General features: G+C 47.7%; 1 protein-coding gene across 5 annotated transcripts in view; it reads right to left on the bottom strand.

Moving 5' to 3' along the window:
- The window catches only part of LOC146009288 (catechol O-methyltransferase-like), a 124,981-nt gene that overhangs the window by 61,781 nt on the left and 46,610 nt on the right, over positions 1 to 16,590 (bottom strand). The window contains exon 1 of one of the 5 annotated variants that reach the window (XM_083149542.1): positions 8,842 to 8,991. The exons of 1 other annotated variant lie outside the window; for it this stretch is intronic. The gene's annotated coding sequence lies outside the window, so the exon portion shown is untranslated. Of the gene's footprint in view, positions 1 to 8,655; positions 8,675 to 8,723; positions 8,742 to 8,764; positions 8,992 to 16,590 lie in introns of those variants that run through there. 3 more of the 5 variants (XM_083149533.1, XM_083149567.1, XM_083149515.1) reach the window with 3 other exon arrangements.

The following is a 16,590-nucleotide window of genomic DNA, read 5'->3' as shown; positions in this document are numbered from 1 at the left end:
ACACTTTAGTGCTTCTGAACATCTCCCTGCATAGTCATGGCTGCTTAGTTAATAGACAGTAAATAACCCAAAACCACATACATGAAAAATATATAAATAACCATAAAAGAAAAGCTTTTGTGGGCATTGCTTAAGGGACGCTACAAGTGGCGGTACGTGGGGGCATTACGCATAATGTGTGGCTTAATGTGTAAGGGGCATTACGGTGTGCAGCATCATGTTTAAGGGGCATTAAGTGTGCAGCATCATGTGTAAGGGGCATTATGTGTGCAGCATCATGTGTAAAGGGCATTATGTGTGCTGCATCATGTGTAATGGGTACTATGGTGCCATCAAGCAAGAACCCCCTAGCAATGAGCACGTAGGTAAGCAGCACTTATGTGGCAAATATGTAATGGGCATTACGGTTTGTTATATAGTATGTAATGGGCATCATGATGTGTGGCACAATGTGTAATGGGCATTACGATGTGCGGCTTTATGTGTAATGGGTATTACGTAGTTTGCTAAAATGTGTAATGGGCATTACTGTGTATGGTCTAAAGTGTAATACCACACCCCTTTTTGTGATGCCACGCCCCCTTCCCATGAGGTCACGCCCCCTTTTTGCCGCGCGGGTGCGCCGCGCAAAGGTCCCCCTTTTCATAGGTCTAGATCTGGGACCAGCCATTACCATAATTCTAGATTCGTCTATGCTTTCACCATTTGATGGTAGATGGGGGCCCTTACAAATGTTTGCTACGGGGCCTGCAGATATATAGTTACGCCACTGCCTGCCTATCTTCTCTTCTTCCTCCTATCTCACAACTTACTGTATGTTTCATGTACTTCTGCAATATGCAATGTGTTGAGCCATACATGGACCAACTATTCATGTTTGTATGCACTTTCTTTGACTTTCATCGGTACTTGTGTAGCTTCATGGCCACCCACTCTGCCTACGCTACTTATGGCTTTGCGCCTAAGCGGAGCTTACGCAATGTTCGTACCGCTCGTTTTAGCTATTTGCATCTATTTAGCGTTCGTTTAGCCGTGACCCGGTCCCGCCGCTTCTACAAATAGCGTAGCTAAGCTAACGATATTCTCAGCGAACCCGGAAGGAGCGCAGCACAGTTCCGCAGTGAAACTACACATGTAGTAGCTACAAAATGAGTGCTATTCACTACATAGCAGTCTAGCTGTCCATACGCACAGTGCGAACCGATGTATGCACAGTGCGAACCGATGTACGCACAGTGCGAATGGACGGCTTCCACTGACAGCGCAGCTAACTGTTTTCTCTGAGAACCCTGAAGGCTGCACTGTCAGCGTAGCTAACGGTATTCTCAGCGAACCCGGAAGGAGCGCAGCTCAATAATGCAGTGAAACTACACGAGTACCATTTCATCTTCTGCTTTCACTGTCCTTACAGTATATACTTGTTGGGGTTTCTGTAAGTCTTATATGAAGAAATCCCCCCTTTATGATATATCCTGGTAATATCTAATGTACTCCTCATTTTACAGTGTAGTTGATGGATTGTACTGTTTATTTTGGTTCATGTGTACCCTTTTACTCCTTCTACCCCTTATGAATGTACCTGTAATGCAATGTTTACTATTCTATTTTGTATTGCTTATTTTCTTGCTCTTTAATAAAAAGTATATTTAAAAGTCTTATATGACGTGGATTTTCTTAGCTGCTATGTTTTGTTTTTGTCTCCTGTCATGGAAATATCTTAATAAGTTATTGAGCGAGCCTACATATTTGTGTAGCAAAATCTCAATAAACTTTACTAGCAAAAGAAAAAGAAGAAAAAAAGATCAGCAGGAATGTTGTTTAAGTACATTTTCTTAATGTGTGTTTTTGCATTTGTTTGTGCTAACTACATTTATTTGTATTCTTCATGTACAAACTAGGGACAGTCTAAATCTAGTTTTTAACTTTTAGTGATTACAAATTGGATTATACTTGAATTAATTCAGAGCAGCAGTGCTAATGTAGTATCCAACTCACAAGTTGCAGTGAGCGATACAAATTACTGGGACAGTTCTACATTGGCTGATCCAAAAATGATATGTCCCTGTGATGTCCATTGCTGCTGCTTTGGTAGCAGTGAAGCTTTGCACTGCCCTCTGATTAGTGCGCATGCTTGAATTGAGTTCACAAATACTGTACATACAAATATAAAAGTACTGTGGAGATATTTGAAAAGATCCCTTTTGGCTCACTCCCCCTTCCCATAGGAAGTAGTGGGATTTTGGGAACTAATGCCATCTGAAGACATCATGGGTGACATTTAATAGGATGCGATTTTTTCGCGTCGGTCGCATCGCATGCGGGCAAAAAAATCGCATGCGATGCGACCGACGCGATGCCCGCGATTTCCCTTAGGGAACAATGTTAAATGCCTCAATTTTCCCAAATCAACATAGGGAACAATGGTAAATGGGCCAGAAACCCCCAAAAACACCCCTGAACAGTGAAATGGCCCCCCAAAATTAGTTAACGCCACCCCACGTCCTCCGACCTTTTCATACCCCCACGGCGCAGAGTTGAGAATAGAATAGTATGGCGGACGCGGATACCTGTGAAGCCCGCGAAGGGACGCGTTTACCTGGGAAGGTATCCACGTCCGCTCGCCACGCTTCGGGCTCGGTGGCTCGCTGCGCTCGCCACACTATTCTATTCTCAACTCCACGCCGACGTGGATAGTAGGGGTATGAAAAGGTCGGAGGACGCGTACCGCCGCCCCTCGCGGGCTCGCTGCGCTCGCCACGCTTCGGGTTCACGTTGATCGTGGGGTGGCGTTAACTAATTTTGGGGGGCCATTTCACTGTTCAGGGGTGTTTTGGGGGGTTTCTGGCCCATTTACCATTGTTTCCTATGTTGATTTGGGTAAATTGAGGCATTTAACATTGTTCCCTATGAGAAATCGCGGGCATCGCGTCTGGACCATTTAAGGCTTTTTTAGCCGCCTGCGATGCGACCGACGCGATTTTGACTTTTTTCAATGCATTTCAATGGGAAATTGCGGGCATTGCGTCGGTTGCATTGCAGGCCACTAAAAATTACCCGCGATGCCCGCGATTGTGGCCGTGCTAGGAAACAAGTACCTTTGTAATTACTCTGTGTAGCAGTACATGCAAATAAAGTCAAAAGCAAATATATGGATGATGCAGGTATGTAGTGATCTAACAATGGTCTAGTACAATTAACAAGGCAAAACGCATATAATTGATTGATGGGCGCTTCTTTTAATGGAATACAAAAGTTTTTGGTAAAACGTATTGCTGGTATTGCTAATGGCAGGGAGGTGTTCATAAGGGTGGGCACAGCATTAGGGGGTGCCTGTGCACCCCTAACACTCAACACCTATGCTACTGAGATATACTACTGTTTTACCTACATATTCAGCTATATAGCAAACCTTCTAAAGAGAAGTGAAGTTGTCTCTATCAAACTAATCAATTCGCTTAATCTATAATTTAGCACTCACTATACAATGACAGACGCTCGTTGGTTGCTATGGGCAACCTCTCCACTTTTTTTTCTAATGCTGGCTACACACCTATTTATCCATCCAATCTGTTGGGTGGGAACAAAAATCTTGTTATGTATGTGAACATATAGCTTTGTGCACACAGTGCAATTCTGGCTATCGATTTTGATTGGATAGTCAAAATCAAATAGAAAGTAAGTCAGAATCGCACAGTATTCGGTTACAATCGATGCAGATTCTATCCCGTTTAGTCAGTATTGTATAGAAAAAGAGACTGTGCAGGCAAGTCTATCTTGACTATGTCGCCTGTAGAATGTTTTTGGTTTAAGAAAAAATTGCAATATAGTCTAATGGGGCCTAGACACAGGGCGTTGTGAGTCAGCGATCTGAGCAATGTAGATCGCTCAACAAGATTTCTCAGCACACAGCGCTGCACCGCGATGTGTCAGTGATGTGTGCTAAGCAATCTGTCAGAGGCATGCTTCTCCAGTGAGAACACTGGCGATCTGACTACAATTATCATGCATGCATGACCTACATCACCCGCAATAGAGACTCGTGGGGCCACGCATCGCTATCTCTATGGCCCCCACACACGAAGCGATGTAGGATAATTTTCTAAGCGATCTAGTCAAATTAAGTCAGATTGCTTAGAAAATGACACAAAATCGCTACGTGTGTTCTGGTTGACTTGCTCTGACACGAATTTGCACCGAGCGCATGTGTTTGCTTAGTACGCATGCATACCGTCCGCAATGCGCATGTGCAGGTTTGTTCAACCGTACACGCATGCAACCTTGCAAACAGAAATACACTTGCGAACGAGCACTAGCAAAGTAGGCGTTCTGTGGGCGTATGGATGGGCGCGACCACAAAAGTGGGCAAAACTGGGTAGAAACTGGGGCATATAGAAGGGTGGTGGCTTTGCAGCACTGTGCGAGCGCTCAGACTGTGCGAGCTCAAAATCATTAACTCGCAAAAAGCAAGTCTCAGGCCTCACATGGCAACCACTTAGGCACAATAGCTAAAATACAAGCACCTGAACACAATACTCACCCATGCACCATACAAGTTTCTCTCATGAACCAATTAACTAACCACATCGCAGCAGGGCTGTAACTAGGGGGGGGGTCTGTGGGGTCACGCGCACCGGGCGCTGGAGGGGGAGGGGGGGCGCTGTCAGGTCCGGGGACAGCCAGCGGAGGTCCTGTGACAGGCAGCGGGGTTCCGGGTAGCCGCTGTAGCGGCAGCTTTACTCCGTCCGTCTCTACTCTCTCCTACTAGCGCGGTGGCGGGAAGCGCTGGTGATGACTTTGAAAAGACTTGCCCGACGCTGATTGGCTGAATTCAGCCAATCAGCGTCTGGCAAATCTTTTCAAAGTCATCACCAGCGCTTCCCGCCGCCGCGCTAGTAGGAGAGACGGACGGAGTCAAGCTGCCGCTACAGTGGCTACACCAGTCCTCGGAACCCCGCTGCCTGTCCCCGGACCCCCGCTGGCTGCACACAGGAGTTATGCAACTTGTCAGCGGGGAGTGGGAGGGGGAGGTCTCCGGCGCCAGGGCCAAGGCGGTCATTTGCGCCCCCCCCCCGGTCAGGGGAAGGGGGGGGGGGCACCAAATGACTGCCTTGGCCCGGGCACCGGAAACCCTAGTTTCGGCCCTGATCGCAGGCAAACGGAAAGCACACTTTTGCAGTTTTAACATTTCCACTTTTCAGGCTTCATATCTAATATATCTTTCATTGTTTAAAACCACACTTAACAGTATTCTTAACTGCTCCTATGTACCATCACAAAATCTGCTACCTTAATAGACAAGTGTGCCTGTCATGTTGGCGCAATAGTACACACAATTACAACAAGTCAACATAATATGGACATTGTTACCGACATACACAGGTTGACACAACACAAAAACACATGAACACACATGTTACATAATATACTGTAAAGTCATATGCAATCCTGTCCTAAGTACAGAGCCGGCCCTAGCCTAAATGACGCCCTAGGCAAGATTTTGGCTGGTGCCCCCTAGCACCGCCACTAGTTCCGCCTCTGATCCTGCTCCCCTTTCCCAGCAACATCAACCCTCATCATAGCAGTCATCATTTTGGTGCTCCTACCCACAATATTTTAGATAGAAACAGTGCACACATTTGGTGCCCAAACAGGGGTGGGTTCTTGCTGGGAAGGGGCATGGCCACAAAATAGTACCCCCAATTCAAGTTATGCCACACAAAGTGGCGTAGCTAGGTTTGGGGCGCCTCCCCCCCCCGGCCGCCAGGGCCCCCCCCCCCCCATCGCCGCAGGCTTACCTGTCTGCGCGTCCCGGCTCCTCTCCTGGCTTCAAATAATTATATGCAGACAGACCACGATAAAATGGCCGCCCCCATACCGCAGACAGTTTCAGAGAACATTCTGCTTTATGGGGCGGCCATTTTATCGGGGTCCGTCTCCATAGAATTGATTGAAGCCAGGAGGGGAGCCGGGACGCGCAGACAGGTAAGCCTGCGGGCCCGGGGGATGGGGGGCGGAGGTTTTACTATAGCACCGCAGCCCCCCGGCGCCCCCACATGCACAGCGCCCCCCCGCGACCGCGGGGGCTGCGGTGCTATAGTTACGCCACTGGCCACACAGTAGTGCAACTTTATTCACATTATATCATGCGATGGTGTCCCTTATTCACGTTACATCACACAGTAGTACCACTTTACCTTATATACATTACTCCTCGCATTATTCACATTATACCCTTAGAAAAAAATCCTGAGAAAATATTGTATTTTAAGCACCATGGCCACACTGCAACCCAGCACAAAGCAGTGTGTGCTGGGCAGAGGAGAGAGCTGCAGCTGCTGCTGTCACTTAAGGGGAGGGAGCCCAGGGCCCCGACTGGACCCTTCCATCAGACTTTGGCCTGGGTAATTTGTACCCCCTACCCCTTTCTCTAGGCACCCCTGATAATACCACACAGTAATGCCCCTTACACATGACACACATTATTAATGTCCTTATAACCATAATGCACCTTACACATATGTTGCACATTATTAATGCCCTTATACACATGACACACATAATGCCCCTTACACATATGTTGCACATTATTAATGCCCTTATACACATGACACACATAATGCCCCTTACACATATGTTGCACATTATTAATGCCCTTATACACATGACACACATAATGCATGTTACACATATGTCGCACATTATTAATGCATTTATACATGACACACATAATGCCCCTTACACATATGCCGAACACTATTGCACAACCAACCCGCAGACAGCACTCGCACAGCCGCTAACACTGTGACCTCTGCCTCTGCTTGGATACAGATGTTTCCTCATACATCTTGCCTCAATAGTCCATGCAGCTCCTGGCCAGTTCTGCTAACGTTTGGTGCCTTTTTTGCTGAAAATTTGTCTTATTTGCATAGTTATGTGACCAAGACACACAAGGAGCTTCCGATTATTAAAATGATATGTGGCATGCCTATATTCTATGTGCGACTGTGGCTGTACCTGCATACGGAATGCTATGTTACAGTGATTTCCATGAATACACTATTTCATATGCAGATACTGCCTCACTCACACACTCAGAATATAGGCATGCTGCATATCATTTTAATCAGCAGAAGCGGCTGGTGCCCCTAGGCATTCCAAATGCCCTAGGCAATTGCCTAGTTTGCCTATGCCTAAGGCCGGCTCTGCCTAAGTATGTTTAAAACTACTCACATGTACAGTAACACATAAGCTTATGTCACCAAAAGCCTGTGCATGTATATTTAACATTGCAGTGACTGGATTCCAAATCACAATGCAATGTACACTAACACACTAAAGTGACATACTAAATAAAGTCAATATTAAGTGTTGTAAAGCATTAGTTGTTTAAATAATTTGATCACAAAATTAGAATAACAAACCATTGAAACATTCCAGTATAAGCAGCAATGTAATTATACTTAATTACTCATTTCATATAATTTAGGAGATTGGCACATTAAGATAAACAACATTTGTGGGACACATGTATTTCCTTTTTCTTGTGAAAGTAAAACCTAAAAAACACATTGATTACTTGTTATTTGTAAATGGGGAGTAAATTCCTAAATTGAATACAATAAACACCATGAAATGAGGCCAATTACTTAATGGGTTGAGAATGAGTTGCGAGTTAAATCACCCTTAGAGCCTGTTTACTTGCGCACACATTGGTTGGCCTTGCGAATAGGCCGATGCGTGAATGAACACTTAAGTGTGTGTGCACTTTGAGGCCACTCCCTGTTGCCAGCCGTTGCGAACGCACGTGTTTGCATGTGTTATAGGCAAGCCTTGGCTGGCAGTGTGCGTGTGGTTGCCGTTCGCTTGGCTGCGTGCGAATGTGCGTGCAAACAAATCAACCTGAATAAGGGCCCTAAAGTGCAGTTAGTCAAAATAAAATAGTCAAAATCTGACATGAGATAGAATCGAACTGTGTGTACAAACCTTATGACAGTCATCCATTTGCTCACAGGCAGATAAATCTTTAGGTGATACCCAACTTATGGTTTGATACATACATGCCCCTTACAATCCTGTTATTTTAATTCCAAATATTTCAACATATTAATGAAAGAAAATTCAGCACTGCGAATATCAGCAACTGGGATACATACTAAACTGCAGCATTACACAAGGCAGAGCAAATAATTAGTGGTGTTGCTTATTTTACTAGAGATATATAAAAGAAAATAGAGGAGACAAGCAAAGCCAGACTGATATGTTGTGGATTGAAGCAATGATCATGTTCCTACACTCCTAAAACTTGCAGCAGTGTAATAAGGTGCTTGCTGCTTGCAACAATATTCTAAATGATATCATTACATACACACTATTTAACAAGTATATACTTCAGTGTAAATGTACTAATATGGGAGTTATAAAAATGTTGCCCATAGCAACCAGATTCTACTTATTTATTTAGAACCTTCTAAATGATAATATATAGCATCTCATTGGTTGCCCATAGCAACATCCCATCGTCATTAAAACTCCCATCTAAGTAATTGACCCTTTCATGTGCAATAGAGAATTGGGTGCTACTGTTGCATACAGCATGTTAGGAAAGGTTTCTCATACACAAATATTACCACAGCACAAAATGCTTCCTGCACGCACCCAGTGCAGCACAGGTTGGCACCCAGTCAGTGCCAGTGCCAGGATAAGCGCACACCGCAGACAGTCACCTAGGGGCATGTTCCCTGCATCCCATTACAGCAATCCTTACATGTCTTGAGAGGAGCTGTGTGTGAGACAGAGCGGTGCCAGGTTCCCCTCCACCTGCGGCTCCCGGGTGTTACCCACCTCGCCTGCGTGTGTGCCAGCTGCTCCCGTCCTGTGCTCGGCTCTCCTCCAGCGGGGCGGACTTTATACTCTCTGGCTCCCGGTCACATTTCATCACATCAGCCAGAGTACTCCCCAACTCTGCCTGTGCTCACCCCCCACCCGCTGGCAGACAGGACAGCAGCAGCCAGGTCTGTGCTACACAAACCTCTGACCGGCGCTGCATTTCTTATAGGTTACAGGAAAGTAAATGGAAATGGAGCATGACAGTGTCAGTGTGTACCAGGCTGGGCTCATCTATTTATCCATGGATGTTTATATTTTACATCAAGATGTTCAACTTTTACATGTCTAATAACAATGATTTTACTCGGGAAATGTCTCTTATACCCCTTTTCCACTTGCAAAAATATCCCGGGTTTTTGCACGTGAACGCGCATCATCCCGGGATTTAGTGCAGTGTGAAAGGGTCTTCCCGTGTTCAGCATTCCGGGATCTCTACCCAGGTCCTGACCTGGGTAGGACCCGGAATCGACACGGGATGCCGTCAGTGTGAATGGTCCCGATCGGCTACACGGGACTTTACGCTACCGCTATCGGGGAAGCCGCTTCCAGCAAGAAGCTGCCGACCTGCTGCAGGCTCCCCCGAGCACCCGCAGCCCTGCCCCGCGTACCCGCTGCACCCCGGCCAGGAGGCCAGGAGCAGGTTCCCCGGGGACTACTCGCTGGAGCTGCTCGCCTACCACCCCTACCCGGCGGATGGCTCACAGAAGGCGGCCTCCGCCTCTTCCTCCCCCGGGGGGGACGAGAGCAAAACTTACCCGAGATCGCACAGAAGTGACGGGAGAGTTCTCCCCCCACTCCCACTACAGCGACTCGGACGAGGCCAGCATAGGGGAAGTGCGTCCAGGGCACAGGCAGAGTGCAGCCCCCCGGTGTCTATTGGATCCACTTGCACTCCCGGGTCATACCCGGGAATGTGTGAATGGGGCTGTCCCGGGTCGATCCCGGGTCTGAATGCAATGTGAAAGGATACATTCCCGGGTAGTGTCCCGGGAAGCATCCTGGAACACATTCCCGGGTATAACCCGGGACTGCAAGTGGAAAAGGGGTATTATTTACACATGAAAACAGCGTGGTTGTGCTGTGGCGACCCCAGCTAAGGTCAGCACAATCCACGTGTCTGCTGCCAGGGGTGAAGCAGAGCGATGCTTTCTGTCACCCAGGGCAAAGTCTCCACTCCGCTTGCTCTAATACACAAATCAAGATTATACACAAGGGAGATTTAGCAAAGTTTTCTGAGAAATAAAGGGCCTGATTCAGACCGAATATTTGCAGCCTATGGAACAGGTCAGCACTGCCTGTCACCCCCAGGCTGATTTTTTTGGTATGGTATCTCTCTCCAAGATTTTGATAAATGTCCCCATATGGGGGGAATCCGTTAGGCACTATACCCACTACTAAAAACATCATTACATTAAGGTAGCAGCACATTTATTGTGGCTTTGTAGCATTTTCACTGATAAATGGCTCCCTGTTAAATGTCGTTCTGCTCAATGGAAGGGTCCTGTCCTCCATGAGCTTGCCAGAAGAGCCAGTAGTCTGATGGACTGGTCCGACTCTTGGCCGCATGACACATAGCAAGGCAGGGGCTAGCTGAGCAGCACTGCTTTCCGGCATTCTGCTCAGCCATCTGGTTGTCTAAAAGACCAAAGTTTGTGCCATGAGGCCAGGCCACTGTAACCATGCCCTCTTGTTCGTGCAAGAGTGCCAGGGCTGATTTAGTGCTCAGCCCATCCCTGAATTGAACATAGAGATTCTACTGTTTGAAGCCTCAAAGGGGTTGATCCTGTTAGGTCAGAAGGGTGTGAGGTGCCATCGTGTTTAGATGCGTTTAGACTCTGAAAACGGCACTTGAATTATGCTGATCTCACACCTTCGCTAGGCCGAATTTGCTTAAAATTGCTCACACCCCTATGGAGGTAGCGATACTCAGGTCTCTAGCGATACTCCTTCAGTTCCAGATGATTCCCTGTGATTCCTGAAAGCTTCTAAGCTACTCCAGCAGTCTATAAAGAGACTTCCATACACTACGGTTTACCTTCGGATCAACAGCTAATCACCTCTGCCTCCATTGCTCACTATCTGCCAGCCCATCCCCAAATTTCGCCCACTTCTATTTGTCACCTTTCAGAGTACTCTATCGCTTTCATTCATCTGTGCACAAAACATCCATAAGCTGTCATCATCAGTGAACTCCCATTGTGCCTGTGTTAGTGGGACTTACCTGAGCTTCCATACAGTGGCGTAAGTTCATACGATGCGCCCGGAGGCGGTATTGATAGTGGTGCCCCCTTCCTACACACAAACACGCACCTCGCGCCGTGCGCATCACCCCCCCAAAAGAAAAGAAAAAAACACCATATGCCATACTCACGGCCACACTTTTTGAGACTCCCGGCAGATCTCTCCCCGAACGCAGTCCACTGCGTCAGGGATCTGGGCAATGACGATAAGCCCACCCAAGCAGGGAGAAGAAAGCAGCAGTTGTAGCCTTGTAGGAGGACGGTGCCACCAGGCAGCCCCGCGCGATGCGGCTGCAGTGATTAATCGCTCAGCCTCTCACTGACCGGCATTCTAAGCTGCCGACGTGAGCCCCTCGTGATGGCACTGCTCGGCCACCGGCAAAAACGCCCCTCCCCCGACACTTATCGCGGAGACCCTAAGTCCCCCAGCGAAAGGGCTCCCAGGACTCTGCAATGGTGCCTGCTTTTTGTGCCCCAGTGGTGTAATTTGGGCTCCGCAGCCCCGGCGGGGGTGGAACAGGCACCACCGGGGCGCAGGTTCAGTGTTCTAATGTAGCCCAAGAGCAGAGGGCATGGTGGAAGGGGGAGCGCTCTCTGGCTGTCTGTGTGAGGACGCAGTGACAGGGTCACTGAGTGTCCTCACACAGACAGCCAGAGAGCGCTGCCCTTCTAGCTTTTACACTGCTGTGTCTCTCCGGGCTCCCTGTAGCCAGGCGGAGAATGTACCCGGCGGACGGGGATGGCAGCTAGCGGTACAGCTGAGACAGTTTTTCTACCTGCCTCACCGCTCCTGGCCACAGTGATCAGATAGGCTGTCTGATCACTGTGGCCAGGAACAGCGCGGCTGGTGGAAAACGGAGCTGTCAGGACGCGGTAAGCACTAAGCAGGGAGGGGGGTGGAGGAGAGAGATCTCCAAGCCCCAGCGCTCGCCTTCACTGGCCATTATACCCCCGCCAGCTACCATGTGTGTGTCACACGCGTCAGCGTCCAGCTTACCCCGCCTTTAGGAGGGGAGGGGGCGCCCAATTTTTTTGGAAAAGTTGCTATTTACACCACTCCTGTGCCCCTCCTGATGGCTAACGCCTGGCGGCAAATGTCTCCATTGCCTCCGGGAGTTACGCCACTGCTTCCATACTTACCTGCAGTGTTCCTCATGAGAGACTCCTAAAACTGCATGCTCGTATTTCTTTGCTCATAGCATTCCTCTGGTTCCAGCCGGATCCAGTACGTCCCTTGGTTCCAGCCAACTCCTACCTGCACCCGGTTCCAGTCCAGTGTTCACTATACAGTTGCCATAACCTATTACCATTGCACCCAAGCACTTCTTATCTTCCCAATACTCCAGTTATCCTAGCCATGCCTTCGAGCCCTGGACTCTAGCTCACTGTCTGAGGTCCTCCTATTTATGAGGGTTAGACATATTCATAATCCTAGATTTGTTTACAAGCCCGCTCCTGAGGTTCACTCAGACAACACAAGTTCAACCCTCAGGCGTGACATACATGAACTTGCATAAAACATAGCAAAGGCATGGATGTGTATTATGAGAGGAAACAGCACCCATTGTTCAAACTGACACCTATGGGGAGAGCAGAGGGTTGGGCAGCATCCCATATTCAATAGAACTACAGTATCTTAGTAAATTTACCAGGGCCTAAGCAACCAATAGGATGATCAGGGTGCATCCTAGAGCGGTGGGTCCTGGGGGTGGGGGATGCAGCGTTGGCACAAAGGATTGCGCTGGCATGTGAGCGCTTCCTGGTGTCGCTGGAGTTGGGGTTGAGCAAGGTCTTGTGAGATCTCCCCCAGGAACTGTGGGAGCAATGGTGCCTGCTGAGATTGCCAGGACCACCGAGGCAAGCGTCACAGGAAAGAGGTGATCCGGGGTGTGTGACATCAGCTCGGGTTTCGCCCATGGGAACACCCAGCATTTCATAGGCATCCACATAAAACCGCTGAGTGTTCCCTGAGATAACGGGCAGGAGGAGGTGTGTCGGGGGCGGGCGGCTGACGTCAAATGATGTCATCCGCCCGCCCTGTCTTCATCCCGCTGCCCCCACTGACTCCACTCCACTGTCTCCACATATTTGTGAAGGCAAGGGAAATCATTCGATGGTCACCGACCAACAAATGATTTCTCCTGCTGCAGGTACATGCGAGGGGAAATGTCGGCGGGGGGGGCCTTGCATTCGCCGGGGCGGCGTTACAAGGACTCGATAAGCTGTCGGATGTGCCCCGGCAAAGAGAGTCATCTTTTTTCTTCTTGTGTGAGCTTACCGAGTCAACCAGAATCCATACCAAAGTCCTTTCCTCTCCCTCTTGCCCTCTTTTTTTCTGACATTACAGATTATGTTGGGTTGATCATATTATTGAATATTAGAAGTAGAACCTGATGTGTTGCTATGGGCAACATCCCACTTTCATCTTAGTATGAAATGGAATTCTCCCTGCCTGCCCCAGAATGTATGTGGGGGGTAGGAGAGCTCCCCGGGACCCAGGCAGCACAAGCTGCCCCCCCCCCCCCCGGGAGAGCTAGCAGGGGACCTGGTAGGAGCCGCTATCACTGCTCCAGATCGTGCATGCTGTATGTAATGATCGGGAGCAGTGAATATATGAATATGTAATGAGCGGCCTGCCCTGCTGGCTGTTATTTTTAAATATTTGTAAAAAAAAAATTTAATTAAATATATATTCATGTGCTGTAAGCACATGAATAAAAATAGCATGCCCCTTCACAGAATAAAATTCCTGATTTTTTTACACCAAATAAAAAAACAAAAACATTATTTTAAAAGTTCACATTCCACTTCACCATGGAAAGATGGCGAATGCTTTCTGACACAAAAAATCACCTTCCAAAGTGAAAATAGCACAAATTCGCCATGAAACATGGCGAATTGGCCTCATTGAATACTGCCCTTAGTGTTTTAACAATACCTAATCATATCACATTTTTTTTAAATTAAATATGGCAGACTATACAGAAGTATGTATCTGTGATTTTGATGGCACAGATTACCAACATCAGAGCTGAAGTACAGTGGGAATTATTTCCACAAAAATAAATATATTTACCCTCCTATGCCCCCCTAACCCTGATCTAAACAATGCAGCCTCAACCAATCCTTCCCGTCAGTGCCTAACCCTAAGAGCTTAACCCCCCACCCACAGCCTAACCCTAAACCCCCTTCTAAGTGTCTAACCCCCACTCCGTAACCTACCCCTTAGTTCCCCCTTGCTGCCTGACCTGCAGTGGAGAAATGTGCCATGGCAACCAATTAGCTGCTACGTATAATTTTATAGAATGTACTTGAAGTTTCTTTAAAGCTGATTGGTTGCCATGGCACACTTCTCTAATCCAAAAGTACACTATTCAATTGGATTTAAGTTTACTTTGCATCACCTCCATCATTTCAACAATGTCTGCTTCCAGAATGTACTGTCTAAAAAAATGGATTCTTATGTAGAGGGCCAGCTGTGAGCACAATCCAAGATTGTGAAAGAAAGGGGTAGGAGAGGCCTCTTTAGTATGCATGATCACAACTCAGTGAAGATAGCATTCCTATGTGTTAATGGATTCGTAGAGAAAGTAAGGACAGACAAAACCTTTTTCACTATCTCTATGGGCCTAATTCAGACCTCATTGAAGGGATTGAAGCAATTCAGGTGGAGCAGATGTAACATGCAGAGAGAGTAAAGCCCCCCAATATTCATCCTATTCCAACGGACTTCTTTTACATTAAATAAATTAGGGCAGCTCAATGGAAAACAGGTCCTAATTATCCTTCAGACAAGTTGGACCTGTGTATGGGGGCCATAAGATTTGTTCTTTTGTGTTTGTGCAGAGCAAATAATGGCTGCTTTATTTTTACACTGCAATTTAGATTTCAGTTTCAACACACCCCACCAAATCTAAAGGTGGCCATACACACGCTGATTTATCTGCAGATCTGTCTGGTTGGAACAAAAACATGGTTATGGATGCAAGCAAATGACAGTTGACCATTTGCTTGGAAATGCTGGAAAACTGACAAACTGTCACTCATCCATAACCATGTTTTTGTTCCTACCAGCCAGATCTGAAGATAAATCTTACTAGTGTATGGGCACCTTAACTCTCTCTGCACATGTTACATTTGCCCCACCTGTAGAACAGCATGGTTTTGCACCATTTGCTAGCAAAATGTGCCCTTCAATCAGGTCTGAATTAGGCTTGAAAGGTGTGTACACACGGAGAGATTCAGGGTAATGGCCAAATCTGATTTTGGCTAACGGCTCTTACAGTTATGCTGTGTACACACTGTGCAATTTGACATTCGATTTTGACTGTATAGTCAAAATCTAATCAGGATCACATATACATCGTATGGAGATAGAACATGTTTTTAAGCTTTCTATCCCAAGTCGATGCCGATGCGCGCGCACGTTCAGCTGAAATTGAAAAGCCAAATAGACAGTGCAGCAATGACTATATAGTGCAAATCAAAAGTAGATAGCATGAACTGTATGTAGATAGTACAGAGTTAGCAAAGATTGTATAGCAATCCAATCTCAAGTCAAATAGCAAAGGAATCTCACCGTGTGTACACACCATAAGATTTACTTTAGATATAAACTATCTTGCTATTTAACCCTAAGCCAAATACATTCTACAGGCGATATAGTCAAGGGGTGCCGGATGACTAAAGGCCCCCATACACTACGCCGACTTGTCCTAAGGACAAGTCGGCCTAATGTTGGCCCCGACTTCACCTGAGCTCCCCCGGCAGCTCCTGATATGATTTGGCACTTGATGTGCCATTTTTTACATGTGATAAATCGGATCGATTTATCACATGTAAATCCGGGAGAGCTGCAGGACAGCAGAGTCTGGGGGAGATTACAGGAGGGGGGGGGCGTCAGGGTCCGCCTGGAGGAGCGAGGACCAGAGAACGGAGAGCAGGGTCCGGTCCATGTGTGATGCAGAGGGGGTAGTCAGCTAGCAGCAGGGGAAGTGGCGGGGAGCGGTGTCCGGTCCAGCTGCGGGAGGGGTAGTGAGCTAGCGGCTGGACTGGAGACTAGGTAGCGGCAGTCGGGGAGCACGGAGCGCACGGCGCATAACAGAGTCAGGGTAGCGGCGAGCGGGAGATAGAATAGGAAACATCCTATTCGAAAGACTGGGCGGCCGCTGATTGGCCGAGAGCTCAGCCAATCAGCGAACGCCCTGCCTGCCCAGTCTTTTGAATGGATGTTTCCTATTCTCCCGCTCGCCGCTACCCGGACTCTGTTATGCGCCGTGCGCTCCGTGCTCCCCGCCTGCCGCTACCTAGTCTCCAGTCCACCCGTTGGCACAGATCACTGCAGGGTGATGGTGTCAGCCCTGTCGGAGCTGTCACTGACCCCAATGCTCTGCTGTGCTGTTCAGGGAAGGGAGAAAAGTCTTGAAACAATGTGGGGGACAGGGGATATGTCTAAGGGGCATTT

Source organism: Crinia signifera, chromosome 1 (assembly GCF_055691185.1).
Source record: "Crinia signifera chromosome 1, ASM5569118v1, whole genome shotgun sequence".
Classification (NCBI taxonomy): domain Eukaryota; kingdom Metazoa; phylum Chordata; class Amphibia; order Anura; family Myobatrachidae; genus Crinia; species Crinia signifera.
The sequence above is the reverse complement of the archived record's forward strand: the minus strand, read 5'-3'. Positions and strand labels throughout refer to the sequence as shown.